Source organism: Strongylocentrotus purpuratus, unplaced genomic scaffold, assembly GCF_000002235.5.
Source record: "Strongylocentrotus purpuratus isolate Spur 01 unplaced genomic scaffold, Spur_5.0 spur5_scaffold_15, whole genome shotgun sequence".
Taxonomy (NCBI): Eukaryota; Metazoa; Echinodermata; class Echinoidea; order Camarodonta; family Strongylocentrotidae; genus Strongylocentrotus; species Strongylocentrotus purpuratus.
Genome location: NW_022145600.1, coordinates 30,491,150 through 30,497,332, shown reverse-complemented (window position 1 = coordinate 30,497,332; position 6,183 = coordinate 30,491,150).

Below are 6,183 nucleotides of genomic sequence, written 5' to 3'. Positions count from 1 at the left end.
TACAACTTCTACCGACTACCGCACACATCCAACATTCAGCAACTAGTGCATGATGATCAAATTTCATCCCTCGCAAAATCCCGGGAAGAACGAAACCGTGATGTTGATGTTGTTGCCAAACGTAAACGGGGTGCATCACAAAATAGGGAAACCAACCACATGGATTTTCACAGAGAAAGTTTACTACGAGCTCGGTTGCAGGGTTATCGATAGAAGCAACCCGACTTTTCTCCTCATCAAACTGCGTGTAGACTCGATCTATATTAGAGGGTTAGCGCCGGTATCGACTCCAAATCAGTGACAACTTTCTGCGTATAAAATTGATCGTATGCGCGCGTCAGCTGTTCCAAACTCTGACAGACCCCCGCTGATTTCAAAGTTTCCCCGCATTTGATTTTTTTTTTAATAGTTTTAGGGGCATTTACACTGTCATCCAAACTAGAGATTTTGTATCAATTTCCGATCATATACCCAAAAGTTGTTTGTCCGGACAGATTGTGTCCAAGTTGTCTATCCGGGCAGTAGAATTTGAAGAAGAAATATATCATAAATTTGTTAAGACTTATGTTAGACAACGTTATAAAGCTATCGTATGATGGTAAGTGTTTATTTGATGCATATATTTCTTTAAATCCGGACGGGCGCAAAAGAGAAGGCTTTATGTTTGTGTCTGGACACCCAATCCCCCATCGACATACTCGGGTTTAATACTTGACAATCATTAATTGCTTCTTACAATTTTCATACTCATCGATCATTTTCGACATTAGATGAATAGAAATCAAAGACTTTGTATAATTTGATTATGATGATGATCTGTTTTACCCGAAAGAGTTTGTATGCCTGTAGATAAGCAACCAGAGGACGTCGGCTTTGAGATGAAGTGCCTATTGAATAAATTAACGGGGCACTACCTAGCGTATCGACTGATTTCGAACCCGGGACCTCCCGTTACTCTACCACTGAGCCATCTGCGTACTTACAAAGAATTGCAGTGAAAATAACTTTAATCTATATAGTGGAAATACGACAAGCGTGGAATTTGCATCTGGTATGTGGGTCAGAAGGGTTGCAAGAGAGAGGTCGACGGTGATTTGCTGAGAAAGGGTGGAGTTTCGTATAAAAATGAATTCATCCTCATATATCGACGATTATGATCCTACAAAAAAAATAACTGACCCAATGATGGCGGTATATCAAACGCATTCGCCTGATACGAAGAGGATTTATTATGTTACTTTTCTTTCTACCAAAACTCCTGAAACGGCTCGGGGCGCTCAGTGGCTGGAGCGAGATCCTCTCGTTTTCTTCGCCGGATTAGACCTAACTTCAATATGATGGTAGATGGCGACATTTCATTCTTTCAATTTGTGCATCAAAGCGGCATCAAAGGAGTCGTAATAATTGGGAAACAACACATCGAGAGGTTCTGGAGATACATGCAGTATACTATCTTCCAAATGTTGCTAAAGGAGGGAAGGGAGGGGGGGGGGTATTTTTAAAACAAAGCTGACGCCTCTTGTGCACAGGCATCACAACAATGCCGTTACTTTCATTTCCTGTTGTTTTGCCACATAACAGTACAGCACATCCGACCATATCCTAAATGTGCCCCAAAATATATATTTTTTAATCGGAAGGGGAAAGGTGCCCCTGCCAACTATAGATAAAAGGCATCTTCCGTCTACCCAATCAGTAAACATTATATAAAATTGACTTGAAGAGTAAGTTGAGAACGGATGACATTCTATTATTAAAATCTGACTTTACTTTTTGAGATTCGCCAACAAAATCATCAATCCACATGAGGTCAGATTGGTTATAATGGCGCAGTTTTATTCATTAAAGGTATTACAAAGTGTTGGGAAATCAGTTGAAAATTGACTGGATAATGATTCTTTACAATTTTGAAATATTTGGATGCCCCTGTGGATGTATTATAAGCACTAGAAAATTTAGCTCCTAAAACACTTCTGCTTTCGAGAAAAATCGAATATCAAAATTTATCGGTGCTCCCGGCAAATCTCGATAATTTTCAAATAGCGCCTACGGCCATACAATGGTAGCTGTGACCGTGAAAATCTCAGAATATGTAGTTGTGATAATATCCAAATGGGAATAGCCAATCGGTCGATTTGAGTCAAGAAACATTGTTTTATAGCTAAATTAATATCTTGACCTTGAGAGGGAGCTATACAACGAAAAGAGTTTATAATTTACAATTTCATCACTTTAGACTCGATTTCGACCGCGACAATTACAATCACTGAATATTGTAGGATCGCATAATTATGCTTCCAATATGTTCATTTGAACCGAATTCATGACCCCATACCCAAACTTTGTAATACCTTTAAGGGGGATCTTGATTCAGAAAAAGCTCTATTACTTTTATATTCACTATTTACTGGTTAGTGGAAACAGGACATGGTGGAGTTTTAATCGCTATATTAATATACATCGAAATATAATGATATCCATTTCGCATGGTAATTCCAATCCGGAGAATATGTTTCGAGTCACAGTAAAATGTTTTACATGACCTGTCTTCCCTTAGTTTTAAAGAAGTATTATGATGATGCATGAAAGCAAAGATCCCCCATATTTAAGATTATGTAAATAAAATGTTCTGTTGCATTTAAAAATAGAAACATATGGATGGGTTACCTGAACGGTCAGTATTTCCTCGTTTTCCTTTCTTTCTTTCTTTCTTTCTTTTTATCCTTTCTTTCTTTCTTTCTTTCTTTTTATCCTTTCTTTCTTTCTTTCTTTCTTTCTTTCTTTCTTTCTTCTCAGTCTTTCCTTTTCAACCTCTCCTATATACACTTTCTTATTTTCTTCTTCTCGTCTTCTTATTTCCATTTCCTGTTTTTCTCTTTTTATTGGCATGGGTCTTTGTGTGTGTGTGTGGGGGGGGGGGGGGGGGGGAGGCAGAGCTTCTACAGACCCAATGCCCCTCCCCATAAGCCAGTGGATATATCAAGGCTTGGAAATGAGGAGTGACAATTTAATATTTTTCTCTTTTTATTAAATTATACATTCCATACAAAACGGCAATCCTGCACCATTCTTTTATTGAACATCATATACTTTCTTTGCCATGAGAAATCAAATTATACAAAAGGTTACAAATCATATACAAATTAGTTTATGTAAAATGACAATTGTACATCCTCAGTATATACACATTTACTTACAATAAATGGAACTACATGTATTACATTTCTAATCTATGAAATATATAAGAAATCATACTTGTTTAACTAGTCATGCTAAATAAAACGTAATAAATATCAAATAATGGATATCACATGCAAGATTTTTTTCAAAATGCAACTAAAGCTCAATTTATGCAAGACACAACGCCCCCCCCCCAAAAAAAAAAATAATAATAATTAAAAAAATGTCATGATAAAATGATATATTACTGTAGCATATAACACACAGACATGGCAGAACATTATGATACTGGGTCTTTGAAGCACGAAGCTATATTTATTTTTTAACACACTGTCTTGCCGTTCATTTACACTCAAAATGGGTTATATTTTACCAGCGTTTTGTTTCTAAATAGACAGTTTACTGTGACATGTTTGAACAGAGCATTGGAAGAGACTATTTCGTCGCTGTTTTCACGAAGTGACGGTAGTGAAAAAAAATTGCATTTACTTTGCGTGACGACTTTTCTCACTACTGTCACTTCGTGAAAACAGGGACGATTTATTGGACAAAAGAGAAGTATCTCAAAGAACAGCTAGTACTTTCCTTTCAAATGCTGACATCATAATGACTGAAGGCTACAAAAGTCAGTCAAAAGGATATTAAATAATGCCCTTTTGGCACTGATTCAATGGCAGCATTTGCAACTTTACATTAATGTCAATCTCTGATGACTATACCACCACATGAACCTTTATAAAAAAGTAAATCAGGGGATTTAAGGGTTTCTAGGATGTGTCATCCAACTTTTAGTTTGAACTAGATATGACAGGTTCCAGCTCATATCTTCCCATGGAATTTATCTCCTTTGGCAAGTCAATACTTGTCATCTTTTTATGAGAAATGTTTGAAAAAAAATCAGCCCCAAATTTTTTTTGAAGCATGATTATAAGGGTGATGACTTTGGTATGGACATTTTCTGAAATGACTTCCATAGTTATGATATAGCTATGAGTAAAACGTAAAGTTGTATAAACAGAATTGTTCTTGAAAATCAACATCTAAACGTATATCAGTTGCCCTTTTTTTCGTTACACTTTTAGGGGTAATTTTCTTTAAATTCTAACAAAAATTGACCTTTCATGAGTCATGACTATGTATAAGATAGTACCTTTAATCTTCATTTTAATCCTGTACTTAGGTACTCTCTGAGGGAAGGGGGGGGGGGGGGGGGGTCAGTGGTGCTGAAAGCCACTATGATTAAACTTACATAACCTTACACTTCTGTCACTCAACCAAACCTACCGATTCTTGGCCATTCATTGCAACAATTATTCTTGTTCTGTGTATTAACAGTCTATAGTATATTCAGTCTCATGATGCGACCAAGGTTTAACACTATAGGATTATACAATAATAGAATGATGGTGCAGTTTGTAATCAGATCATGGAGATTACAGTATCTATAAGGAGCTTAAGCACTTTCTAAGTCCATAATTATTACATTTCTACTAACATTAAGTGGTCATTGTGATCTTACGCAGTACGTGTATAATATAATGCTGATTGCTGAAATCTCATTTCAGTTCAGATTGGATAAGGCTATGCCATTATCGAGAGAGGGAGGCATGTGCAGGATAAAATAGTATACATGTTCAATAATTTTTGTACATATTAAAATGGTTAGTACTGATATTATATGGTACACATTAATGGTAACTCTATACAAAAATAAGATTGTCTAATATTATTCACAATGCAGGATCGAACTGCTACTACAACTCAAATAGGACATTCAATCATGCATCCAAGTATCTGAATAACACAATTTCATTAAAGACTTTTTGGGTAGAATTTGTTCTAATAATTGAAATTCAGTCACTATTCCTATACAATAGTTATATCATAGTTATATAACATTACTGGCTGCTGCAAAATGACGAAAAATAATTATAATAAAGCCTATGGGACCAGCCAATGGACTTTATTACAACACGATTTGAAGAAATAAAACTAGGAAAAAATTAATAAAATATTGATATATATCATTAAAATCATTGTACTGTCATACCGGTATTTGCAAATTTTAGACCTAACAATTTCAAATAAATGTATAACTTACAAATAAAGCATACTGTAAAACTATTAAAGAAAAATATAAATATTGGTAAGATATAAAGAAAAGGATCTCCCCATCCAAAAAAGAAATTAATATTTGAACTGTAGCTTATTAAAAGGTGGTTAGTGAAACTAAAATATATCATCCATGACAAGATTAGATATGGCCAGTACAATCAATTAGCATAATCAAATTTGCATATATATTTGCTTGTTCCTCCACATATGGAAAAAAAAAAAATAACTGAGCATCATCAAACTGTACACATATATACTTCAAGATACACACACTTTTTTCTTTTCAGTTGATTGGAAGTAAAACTGACATGTCTTTTCACAAACATATTATATATAAATATTGTATGCTCCCGTATTTAATACAACAAAATTTATGAACCAAAAATTCCCAAGGCTGCAGGCTGAGGTTAAAATATAATGGCACAAGGAAAATTCTGAATTTAGAAGTAAATATATTTGATATTGAACAACAAAAGTGCAATATTTGTCTAATGCATAAAATTGAGTGTATTTGCGTTCTTATGCCTCGCTCCTTTGGAGGCGTGGCCCTGTTGAAAACATTCAGGTTTCCTTTTTATCGTATTCGTGCAGCTAAAAATGTTCATACCATTTGTTAGATTAGGAATCTTCCAAATCAGTGTATTAGACATAAATACCCTGTGATATGATGTACCTGTATCAATTGAAGCGATTATAAAATGACAATGGTATTTTCTAAAACTGGTATATGTATAAAATCTTTCTTTTTTCTTGAATACAGATATAAAAATATATTTTGGAAGATCACATTTTAAATGGGATGTCCACACTGATATTAAGTTTGAAGTAACATAAAAAGACAAATTTGAGAAACAGATGGATGAAAATTCATGCAAAATCTGTTAAAAA